This window comes from Canis lupus, chromosome 26, assembly GCF_003254725.2.
Source record: "Canis lupus dingo isolate Sandy chromosome 26, ASM325472v2, whole genome shotgun sequence".
NCBI classification, from domain to species: Eukaryota; Metazoa; Chordata; class Mammalia; order Carnivora; family Canidae; genus Canis; species Canis lupus.
Window position 1 is genome coordinate 36,104,054 of NC_064268.1, and position 12,879 is coordinate 36,116,932.

Here is a 12,879-nt window from a genome sequence, read left to right on the forward strand (position 1 = left end):
GTGGGGGCGAGGGCGCGGGTGGGCGCAGGGGGGCGGGGGGCACGGAGGGGTCAGGACTGGGCGGGGGGCGGCACCAGGGGGCGGGGGCCACGGAGGGGCACGGGGAGGGCTGAGGGCGCGGGGGGCGGGGAGCGCGGGGGGCGGGGGCGCGGGTGGGCGCAGGGGGGCGGGGGGCGGGGGGCACGGAGGGGCACAGGGAGGGGCCAGGGCGCAGGGGGGCGGGGAGCCTGGGGGGCGTGGGTCGCGACCGGGACCGGGCTGGGGGGGCACCGGGGAGGGGGGGCGCGGAGGGGGCACGGAGGGGCACGGGGGGGGTTGGGTCGGGCCCGGGGCCGAGGGGGGGCGCGGGGGTCACGGAGGGGGCGGGGAGCGCGAGCCGGCGTGTCGGGGCCGGGGCCGGAGCCGGGACGGAGCCGGGGTGAGCGGGGGCGCGGGGGGCGCGCGGGGGGCGCCTGGCGAGCGGAGCGGCGGAGCGGAGCGGGCGGGCGGGCCACTTCGGGGTGGGGAGGTGCGGGGGGCGCGCGGGAGGGCCGCCCCCTCCCCCTCCCCCCTCCTCTCCCCCTCCCCTCTCCCCTCCCCCCTCCGGGGCCTGGAGGCCGCGGGGTACGGGCCGGGCCGGGCCTGGGAGCTGCGGGGCCGCGCGGGCCGGTGGCTCAGGCCGCCCTCCGCGGGGAGCGCCTCGCACAGGTGGCCGCGCCGGGGAAGAAACTTGCCTCCCGCCGGAGCCCGGGAGCCGAGGGGGGTCCCCGACGCGCAGGTGCCTCGGGGGCGGGGCGGGGGGCGGGGCTCGGCCAGCCTCCCCCTGCGCCCCCTGCGCCCCGGGAGGTCCCGCGGGTCCCCGCCCAGCAGGCCGCCCGGCCGCCCCTCCTCCCACCTGGGCCCCGCGCCGCCGGCTGCGCACCCGGGGGCCCCGGGGGGCGGGAAAATCACTGCCGAGCTCCCCCCCAAAAAAAGTCCATCCTGAAACTGAACTGTATCTTTAGAAATACTCCTTTTGTGACAACCAAGCTGTGAGAACCGGCTCCTTACACTTGAAGGGCAAGAGGCAAACTGTGAAGAGGAGGGATCAGGACGGGGGGGGGGGGGGGGGCGCAGACGGGCCGCACACAGCTGCGGTGCCACCCAGCGCCCCCCACCCGCCTGGTCCCGGCCCTGCCCGCTCAGGATTCCCCCAAACCGTGGCAATTCGGTAGCGTCTCTCTGCGGAAGCGGACTCCTCCCAGCATCCGACCAGGAGCCTCGAAGCTGCAAACATGCACTTAGTGCTCACCTGCATTCCTAGTATTTAGCTAGATCTCCACCAACTCCTCCAACTTCATGGCCCCTTTATCAGCAGCCCCCTAACGACTATTGTTGGGCGCTCGCTGCTAGAAACCAGTGCTCTCTGGCCATTCCTTAACACTAACAGGCGACAGAAAATACATGGAAATTGAATGGCAATCCAGAACTGTACTTAAGCCAAGAATGGATAGCTCCATCCCCCCCCCCCAAAAAAAGATTCGCTTTTACTTTCAAATACACTTTTTCTACCGGAGCCAAGAGAAAAAAAGAAAAATAAAAAGGAACCCAGCTAGCCAATGGCACATTAACCAACCTTTAGATTCAGAGTGTCTCTGTGATTAGAAGTAGGCATGACAAAGGACGTATAATCCTAAACCTTCGTCCCCTCGTCCCCTCGGGTCATGGTCTCAGGCTCTTGGCACAGAGGATTTGAGACCATTTTTCTGCCTTCCAACAGGCACATTTTCAGAAATGCACTTAATGCAGAGCGTAATACATAAAGCGGATGATCCCCGAAGCCGTTTCATTTGTAATGAACAGAACAGGAGTGACTTACAAATGCTGACAGCACTGAAACACTTCTGAATTGTTGTCTTGATTAAAACTAAATCAAGCAGAAGTGCTGTGGCTCCGTATAACAGACTCTGTTCTAAAAGAGAGCTTCTGTGACAATTTCCTTGTCCCAGGCAAAAGGCCAAATTCTTATTTAACCTATGGGGATGCTTTAACTCCATGTGAAAAGGTTTGACACTAAATGCCTTCTTCCTAAGGATCGACCTAGGGGTCCCTGAGGCCAAGACTTTATGCCTACAAATATATCAGAAGCAATGAACCGGGGGATCTTTAGACAACTGCTAAGCAGGGCTATGTTTTAAGGTACATTTGAGGCTTAAATGGAGTTATTAATGTCTTAGGGCAGCACAAACTACAGAAGATCCTTCATTTGTAGAAAGCCTATCTACATGCACAAAGGAAAATAAAAAATAGCATTTCAACCAAAACACATTCAGGCATTTTGAATAAAAGTGAAGTGTTTTCTACACGGAAATCTTTCACTCTTTGCGATGTCATACCTACCCGCGACTAAGGCTATATCCATGCTACAGTTCATTCTCGTGATACAAAAGGTATCCCATGAGGAATCCTATCCCAAGAGTCCCAAATCTGCTCTAATACATGCCAAGAAAGTAAATGGCCAAAACCTGGAACTCTTACAATGGACTCACCCTTTTAAAAGGTAATCAAGGTATAAGAATATATTTGGCTATATTAGCCTATGCTAGGAAAAGAATAATTTCCCCCTCACTTTATATGTGCAAAATCCAGAATCCCCGAGCTTTCCATTCTTGTGGTCAAATATTTTAAGTAAGTCTCTCAACGATGCTCTTGACTGGTTGTTTAGATCTTAAGGGGCCTGGTTTTCCATCTCGACATTTTGAGTGATCCCAGTCTTTTTTTTTTTTTTAATACATTTATTTTTTATTGGAGTTCAATTTACCAACATACAGAATAACACCCACTGCTCATCCCGTCAAGTGCCCCCCTCAGTGCCCGTCACCCAGTCACCCCCCCCCTCCGCCCACCTCCCCTTCCACCACCCCTAGATCGTTTCCCTGAGTTAGGAGTCTTTATGTTCTGTCTCCCTTTCTGATACTTCCCACACATTTCTTCTCCCTTCCCTTATATTCCCTTTCACTATTATTTATATTCCACAAATGAATGAGAACATCCCAGTCTTTTTTAAAACATCTTTTGTATCGTTCTTGATAAATGCTGGAAATAGAGGTTATGCGAAAAATCGAGGTCAAATCTACCACGGGTCTTGTGGTAAACTAAAGTGGCTAAACCATGAGATCAGAGCTCAGGCACAAGGCTACTTTCTCTAGAATTCCAGAGCCAAGTCACAGCTAGCTCTTTAGCAAGTCCCAGCCCCTTAGTCCCAGCCCCTAAGAGAAGCAGGCCCACCTGTGGCAGATCGCTGCTCTTCAACTTTGCACCCACCCCTCACCACTGAAAATACCTCTTCTCATGCCTTCCTTATTCAACCTCACAACCATTTAGTGGGCATTCGATAACACAGCCTCATCCAAATACTGGCTCTTAAACAATAAAATCTGTAGAATTTATCACCCTTTACGAAAACCTTAATTAGCCTCAGAAGGACACGCCTCCAAGTGTCCATTCCACTGATGCAACATTTCCTGGAAAAGCCCCGGGGATGAAATTTTCTCCTGCCATTTCATGTACATATCTTCTTGAGTAGATAAAAAAATTAAATAATTTAAAAAGCAAAACAGAGCTGACCTTTTTAGGTGATAGAAGCCACCCCTTAGAGAAAACTGCTACAGGTAACAAGGACTCCCTACGAAATAGGGAAGTTACCAATCTAAGTTGCCCATCGTAACCAAGGCCAGAGTAAAAATAACTAACTTCCTTGAACTCTTGATCTATGACAGGCACTACTTATGTAACCTCACGGGGAGAGGTGGGGGGTCTTTATTATTACTCCCACTTACATTTGAAAAAAAGTGGAGGCCATGCATCACCCCCCTAATGAATGGCCAAGCCTGGATTCAAATCCAGCCCACAGGATACAGAGCTCAATCTCTGACTCCCTGCCCCTCACAGTCTTCTGCAAGACTTCCAATTGTTGCCAATGTCTGGATTCTCCATCCAGAGAAAGAGAACAATACCCTCAACAGTTCCTAGCCTGATTTGGGGGGTAGGGAAGGTAGAAAGAGGAAAAATTTGGAGAATCCTGAAAGAGCAGGAAAAAGAATTTTTGAAACTTCTTCTTCCCAAAATTGTCTTCACTCCAGCACCTTTATCATCCTGGTTGAAGGCGACTAACTTGCACCCATCTGTCCAGGACTGTCCTTGTTTTAAATCTAAAATCACTTGGAAAATAAATAAATAAAATAAATAAATAAATAAAATCACTTGGATTGTCGTGGTTGTAAAGCTGCAGTCCTAAGGACCCCTTGGTCCTGGGGAAGGCGGGACAGTTGGTCACTCTATTTATTTGGGGATAGCTGAACCTCCCTATTTTATAAATATTTTCAAATTCTACTTTCAAAGTTACAGATAGAAAAGTAAAATCTCAGAAGATCTAGGACAGTAATACCAATCCTTTTAGGCCCATTACAGACCCACTTACATGCTGGTCTGTGTCGGTATAGGTTAAGGAAACAATCATCCTATTTCACTGCGTAAGAATATACCACGGGAACTGTCTTGGGCTATAAAGTGGATGAGTCAGATGACAGAATTTTAATTGCACTTTGGTAAATGAGACAAAGATTCTAGGCTCTCTTTTTGGTTTACTGTTTTTATAAAAATCTGACATATTGGCTTTCAATGGGCAAAGCCCAATAATTAAAGCACCTGCTATTTGATTAACTCCTGCAGAATTAGATTATTCTTACGATTATATTTGGTAGAGGATTCAGCCATCGGGAATCCCTATTTAAATGGCTATAAGTAAAAATTCTAATGGTTTGGCTTTTTTGAAGTTAAACTTCTGTGCATGGTGTGTTCTGCATGGAAAGGGGGGAAAAAACATGAACCATTAATGATGAAAAACTTACTGCAGAGATTTGGAAAGTAATAGTGCATTGTACCATAATTGCTAATGTGCTTAGAGTTTAATACCAAATTAGTGTCATGCCTAATATCAGTTGAAATGAATTCTTATATTCCACAGCTTAAAACGATGGCATGTTATTATGGAGCCTGGAGGAGTGTTCATGAAAACCCATGCACTGTCTGCCGAAAAGAAGGCTTCTCTGAACTCTTCGGGAAGCTGCCTGTTTCCAAATAATGTTTCCAAATAATGGAAGAAATGAAATGTTTTTAAGAAGAAAGGAATTTGGTTTTCCACATTTTTTTCATGAATGGAGAATTTTAAAATGCACCCAAAACTGGAATGTAAAATGCCTTAAGCGCAAAATATTATCTTGCTACATTTTAAGCCCCGTGGGGGGAAAAAATACATGAGTATGCAACATTGTCATATCTCTCCTGTCTAATAAATTTAGTTTCTCAGTCCTATTTCAGTGATTCTTCTGGTATATAAATGTATGTTATTTTGCAAGTTAATGCATCAGTATTTTCCACAGAAAATACTTGGTCAAAAATACTTGGGAAAGTAATTTTGCATTTGAGAGCATATCTGTTATCGTGTAGCTTGGTGAAGGACAGCTCTGAAGTCAAGGACTTGAGGTTGCTTCTTATTTTAAATTGCATTTAACAGCTGGTAAAACTCAGTCATTCTCAACCTACATGTTTTGTAATCAAAACTGAAAGTAAAAACTAAAACTGCTTTTTGCTAACGGACTTGCTAAAATCAGTAAAGTGAGAAAGTGCTGAAGATGGAAGAAAGATAATAAAATCGAAGTTTGAACTGGGCTTTTACCAGTGAGTCAAATGAATGGACTAGGCAACGGGAAGACAGCGAGGCTTCTGTTCCCACGGTGAGAACGTCAGGGATCTATCTGGAAGAGAAGGACGCTGCCTGCAAGGGCAGGAACTCTTAGTAGGAAGCAGACGGAGAGCTTCATCCACATGCACGTGAATATCCCCTAACTTCAAATTCAGGAAACTCTTAATATTGTGACTTTTGTACAATCATCATGAGACGGGTATCCAGGTGATAGGCAAATGAAGTGGTGGGCCGGAAAAGCAGACGGATGTCATTTCCGGGCCAAGACATAGGACCTGCTGTTTATGAAGGCATTACCCACCGACCAAGGATACAGACCCGACCTAGTTGAGGCCCACGAGACACATATTTCCACCGTGCATTTGTAACCAAATGTAAAATTACCAGTCACCTTGCCCAGTGCGTTTTTAAAAAGATCCCATAATTTCTCCTTAGTCCAAATTGTGTTTTTTTAAAATCATTTTTCAAAGCACAGGCCTCTGATCTGGTCGGTAAGAATGCCCCATATAAATAAATAGCAAATAGGGACGTTCACCCTTTTTTGGTATTAGGCCGACTATTCAGTGTCTGTCTTGAGTCACTGCATTATGTAAGAATGTTTTTACTCAAATATCAAAGTTAATTTGGGGAGCTATTAATGGAGAATTCATCAAAGTTTTCCATAGAATACAGTACAGCCAAAATGCTAACCATCTATCTTTCTTAAAAAAGCATCTATGTTGAATACCAGCTTTAAGTGGAAAAAATGACAGGGAAATCTTCAAGACATTTATTTGTGGAATGTTAAAAGCAATTGCTGCTGTTAGGGACGTAAAGAACTTAGTGAAAATTGCTTATTTTCGCTTTGCAGCTTGCACTGGTCAGACCCTCTAACCGTGCACAGCAAGTAACATTCTCTCTGCAGTCACACAACTGAAACTCCCCTAATATAACCGCATTTCCACCTGTACTCCATTATTTAATTTAGTTACTTTCTGCCTTTATAACCAGCACTCCCAAAATACAGAGAACTTAAAGACTTAGCACTTGCCGGGGCTGGACACCCCACCCTTCCCCACCTGCAGCCAAAAATAAAAAATAAAAAACAAAATTTCAAAAAGCAGCAAAAATGTCCTTATTTTTCATTTATACTGGATATCAGAGAAATTATAGCTGAAAGCTGAAATGTACCACTGCGATTATGTAATTCCACATCCTAATTTTAAATTTAAGGAAATTTAAAGGCCACGGAAGTCAAATGACTCAGCGAGTCTAAACTCACAAGTTTAGAACCCAAGTGTGCCCACTCCCAGCATCCTGTTCTTAAAGTTACACTACTCTTTCACTTTGCATTTTGTGATTAGTGCGCACAGAAGCCTGATTCAGTTCACACCAAGTCCCAGCGCATCTGTCTCCATAGGTAATAGCTGTTAAAGCCAATTCAGAACTCTTTAATTTGCTGCCGAGAACAAAACACATCAAGAGGCCTTTACAATGTCTAATTAGTTCTATGATGCCTCTCCTTACACTCGAACTGTAAGGAACCGTTGTTAGGACCCGGAGATCTACACGACATGACAATGTGTGTGTGCGCGTACACTTGCAAATGCCTCAAAGTCAGGCGGGTGCCACAGGAGTGAAGTAACCACACCTTCTAATGCACCCCCATTTATATCAAAGTAGAGGTGAGCATGGGAGGTGGATGCACCCCACATCTTTCCCATCCCACTTTACCTGACAAGGATTTAAATAGGAAATAGAGGCAACCTCCTTGCTTGCTTTTGCATTTTTCCAAGGACATGGAGGCTCAGTTCTACTCCCTTCGCAGGGTTTTAAAAGTCTTTGTGATACAAAGGACATCATTACCAAGACAGAGAAAATTTGTCTCCCATCCCTACAAATTCAAAGGTAACAACTTAAACCTAAAAGAACTCTTCGAATATAGATGGTTGATACTTGAGTCCCTGAAACCATGTAATGGGTTTTAGACCATTGGAGACATTTTTTAAGGTATAATCACTTGAGAATATGGCAAAGGATGATGTTGTTCACTTAATATTTCCCAAAGAGGGACTCTAAGAATTTTCACACACACACACACACACACACACACACAAAAGACAGTAAAGACATCCTTCAAAATGCACTGAAACATATAGCACTCAAAATCTGATTACATAAGTATTATCCTAAAAATAATTTTGTACTTTGGTATTCTCAGGATATGTTCTTTTAATCACCCATCTGTCTACACCACAAATTTTTAACAAATTACATGGCTCTCATATTCTGCAACCAGGGAATGTCCAATCGTGAGAAGTCAGAATAATTAATGAAGAAAACAGAAAAAATAAAGCAGCAGCATATGGTAACAGCTGGTGGAACAGCTAAACTCGGTGGTCAGTGCACAGCCTTGCTGGCAAGCCCATAACTCTAATTGAGAGCTCTCACCAGTCAAGTGTATACGACAACGCTGTGCTTCCTCCAAGTGTGAACTAAGGAACACTAGTTCCTCAAAAATGGGAGGCAGGGGCGTTCCACAGTCAAAAATGCTTGGAAGATACCGAGAAAAGTTGAGTAAAGCAGATTTCTTTCTGCATCATTCCAGACAACTTCCAAATTTCCAATATGTATTATTGAATCTCCAAAATAAACATAGAGTAAATACACACAGTCGATTTAAGCAGCTAGACTTTCATCGGAAGTTGAGCATGGAGTATTTATGATAGTGAATGTTTTCTTTTTAGGATTTTATTTATTTATTTGAGAAAGAGTGCACAAGCAGGGGAGGGGCAGAGGGAGAGGGAGAAGCAGGGTCCCCGCTGAGCAGGGAGCCCGACCCCGGGACTCCGGGATCATGACCGGAGCCGAAGGCAGAGGCAAGGCCGCCAACCACCGGCATCTCCCCTGGAAAGTTACGGTTCACCCAGTCCATGACCTCAGCCAATGGCACGACAGCAAACCCAAGCACATGGCAAATCTGGTGCTCACAGGAAGGACTAGGATCACCATCTGACGATCACATCTCTTCTCTTAAAATTAGGCTGGGCCACTGGATTATTGCTCGGCCTGGGAAATAGTCAAGGAAAAGTTACAATGGGACTGAGATCAGCAGAGCCCTTGATTAATAATTAATCACGTAAGTGTTACACTGACCTTTCAGTTCTTATAAATCTCCAGGCACCAAGGAATTTCATTTTAGCATTTCAGAGCTCTTCTGCCTTTGAAATCCCTCATTGAACCCCTTTCATGACCCTAAAATCTCAACCCCATCACCTCATCACTAGTGCCATCGTTTTGAATCATTAATTCAATGAAATCATGCTTCTCTCCCCAAATACCACTTCCTCTGATAATCCCTCCGAATCAGCCCCATGACATTTTCCCTTACAGAATTGACGATTTACAATTATATATTATTTTCAACGATATTTGCCGATAGCTATCTTATCATTCGATGGTAAACAAGAAAACAAGGAGCTATGCCTACTTTGTCCACCAACACCTAGAACAAGTAAGCCCGCCCTATATACTTGCCCATTGCACTAAATGAAGGAATTTGAGATCTACTTATCTAGTATCAACCACACGCCACTGCCAGTAAACAGGAAACTTGTCCCTTTCTGCCTTTTCTCCATCAAGAGTTTAAACCATCACATTGAACTAAATATCCATTGACACAATACGGAGGTGGACCTCAGAGTCTGCACCCCTCACGTGGCCATCCTCTGGAAACGGTGTGTCCTAAGCCTCAGGAATGTCGGTATGACTACCCCAAAGGGCAGCTGCCCTGCACCGCCGGTCCTGGGCAGGTCCCATGTTTGTCTACTTTTTAAATTGCACTGATTTCCTATGTTCTTTCCAGAAATATTTGCCCCTGGACAGGTGCTTCAGAGGTGGGCAAAACCATCGAAACTACAACATTGTGACCAAAACCTACCTAGAACATGCGTGCACACACGTGTGTATATGTGTGTATACATAGGTGCGCACATACACAGTTAACCCCTGAAAACAACACAGGTTTGACACGCATCAAAGTTACACGTAGGTTTTTTTAATACCATCTAGGTCTGTGAATGTATTTTCTCTCCCTTATGATTTTCTTGATACACTTTCTTTTCTCCAGCTCATTTTATTATAAGAATACAGTGCAGAATACATATAACAAACAAAATACGTGTTAATCGATTGTTTACGGCATCGGTGGGGCCTCAAGACGACAGCAGACTATTACGGACTATTAGTAGTTCTAGGTTTGGGGGGAGTCAAAAATTATGCATGCATTCTCGACTGCAAGGGGGTCAGCACCCCTTACCCCCATGTTGCTCAAGGGTCAACTCTGTGCGTGTGTGTGTGTGTGTGTGTGTGTGTGTACTGAAAGCCAAGATCAATACGGTAAATACAGCTTAGAAGTGAGGACAGGTAATGAATTTCTCAGTAACAGGATAGCAAAAGGTGGCACGAAAACTATGATACGGTGATTTTCTGACAACTGATGCTGTAGCTCTCGATAATTCTGCATGTCCCTTCTGTACCTAATAAATCAAATATATCAGAGGTTTAGTGTAAAACTGTGGGGGTTTTTTATGCAGAAAAAATCCACATAGGTATCACCCTTTGAACATATTTGCTACTTAAGACCCACAATAACTGTTTTCTACCTGAATATTTCTAGGAAAACAATATTCCTGGATACCCAACCGCCTTCTCACATTGCACCTAGACAATCAGCAGAGAGCAGCGTGGTGGTTGCGACAGGTGTGGTAGGTGGAGAGGGTGGGAGAAAGGAGTGAATTGTTTGGGTTTGTTTTGTGGTTTTGGGGGGCTTTTTTTTTTAGTTGAAGTAAATTGAAAAAAAAAATTGCACCTAGACAATCAACTGTCTTAATGTACTTTTAAATCACCATAATCCCAGGGCCTTTCTTACTTTTAGGCCTATAATACATTGTCTTCAAGGTTCAGTGCTCTTTTATATAACACGGGCACTGTCAATTCTCAATTTCTCTCTTCTGTTTCTTCCCAAGCTCTAGCTGCTGCTTCCAAGAAGCCGACTGCTGTATTTGGAACTGGCCTGTGTTTGAGAGTCCTTCTTAATGCTTATTTTTAAAAGCTATTAATGCCATCTGATAGTATTTTGAAAGCAGATGCTTCCAAACAAGGTGCTTGTCAGTTCAGGAGTGCTGATTGACCAGCGCCCGTGTCCTCCTCGGTCACCCCGTTGATAAAAGCTTCAGAAGTTGGTCACCTGCGGGACTCAGTGGTGGAGCCTCTGTCTTCAGCTCAGGGCATGATCCTGGGGTCCTGGGATCGAGTCCCGCATTGGGCTCCCTGAAGGGAGCCTGCTTCTCCCTCTACCTGTGTCTCTGCCTCTCTCTCTGTGTCTCATGAATAAATAAATAAAATCTTTAAAAAAAAAAAAAAAAGCTTCAGAAGTTCAGATGGAAACAGTTCAAAGGCAAATTAATTCCCCCCAAATACTTTTCACCCAATAACTTAATTCAGAAGCTAGATAGGCTTATCTCCTTCACCTCTCATCCTCTCATCTTTTTTTTTTTTTTTTTGTTCTTTCTATAGAATATCAGAATTGGCTCTTCCAACTACCAGTCAACTGACTGTCAAAGCATTAACCTTTGGGTGCCAGCCATACTCTCAATGTTCAACAGCTGTTCCACTAAACCCAAAGACAGAAGTAGTAGTTTGTTAATGCAAAAAAGGAGTATTTGTCAAGTAGATGTCTCCTATAATTTCAAAAAGTTGGCAAAAGGCTTCCCAAGTTCTCCAAATTTACTGCATTGTATAGATTTTGTAATAAAGGTAAATTTTGACAGTCACCAAAACCTAAGTTGAATCTTCTGCTATGAAAACTATAAAAGGAGACTTCCTCTTCCATGGAGGAGAGTCAGATTTGGAGACAAAGACTCACAACTTTGTATACATACAGCCCACAAATTTTTATAAATGAAGCCTTTCGTGCAATTGTTTACTGCTACTTGAGAGTCTGAATGAAACCTCAGTTTCTGATTTGCAATTGCCTGAAATCTCCGGATCTTCAATAAAACGTGAATGTTAATAACTATATGAATGTAAATAACTCTCTTGACATTGCATTACTTAATCTCTCCTGGTTCTTATTCATGTTTTTCCTCCAAAGAAATAGGAGTCTCATGTTGCAGTTATCAATATACATCATCTTTTTGGATGCAGGATTTTCTAAGGAAAAAATATATATAAATTATTAATAGTAATTAAGCTTTATAAAAGAAAAATATCTTATTGAGATATGTAAACCTTTCTGTACAGTAAATATTTTATTCAGTTAAAAGAATATTTTGTAGAAAATGGGACCTAATGGAGATTTTTAATTTCTTTTTAAAAGTACAGAGTTAAGCAAATTGCTGTGAAATTTGTACTTCTCCTTTGCATGGTTTATTTCAAATATATTTCCATAAATAGCACACAGCTTCAGCAAACAGTACATTCTTCACATTTTTCCCTCAGCTATTAAGTACTAATTTGAGGGCTAAAATGAAGAAATAAAGGTACAATTGCACCCTCTACTGTTCAAATTTTCCATGTCCACATTGAGCAAAAAACATCCTGCATACAATTAACTCCTTCATTATAAAAGTAGTGGGTAAACCACGTTCGTTTCCATTTGACATTAAGTAGCAGATCTTCAAATAATTAGGCTATTTGTTGGAACTTCTTTAGTCATAGGAATGGAAACTGGACATTTACACAGTTACTGGAACCAAACTAATTCAGAAAATTGTGATTCTCATTGAAGCACTTGACATGTGAAGTATCCGTTAACTTATGCATAATAAATAGGAAATGAAAGGAAAAATACCAAGTCACTCAAAGCCAACCACTGGCATACACTTCGAATAGCATATATAAAGTATACCCGGGGTTTTTTTTCAATCTAGAAATTAAAATAAACATTAACATTACTCTGAAACTGCACGTTGAAGTCCTAAAAAATTCGTCCTGAGATCTTATTTTTTTCAAAGCTGTACAATCAGCCAAAATTAATAGCTTGTTTGTTTCCTTCCTTTCAACCTAGTTCCCTTGCCTTAATTCGACAGTTGTTTGATATTTATTCAGGAGATTTTTATCAATTTCTTCTTCTATTGATAAAGAATTAGCTTGTTGCTGGCAAACCCTCTCACTAA

At 43.7% G+C, this 12,879-nt stretch overlaps 1 protein-coding gene across 1 annotated transcript in view; it reads right to left on the reverse strand.

Annotated features, from left to right (window-relative positions):
• Nucleotides 1-12,879, reverse strand: part of PRKG1 (protein kinase cGMP-dependent 1) — a 1,199,334-nt gene that overhangs the window by 1,115,549 nt on the left and 70,906 nt on the right. The gene's annotated exons all lie outside the window — the stretch shown is intronic.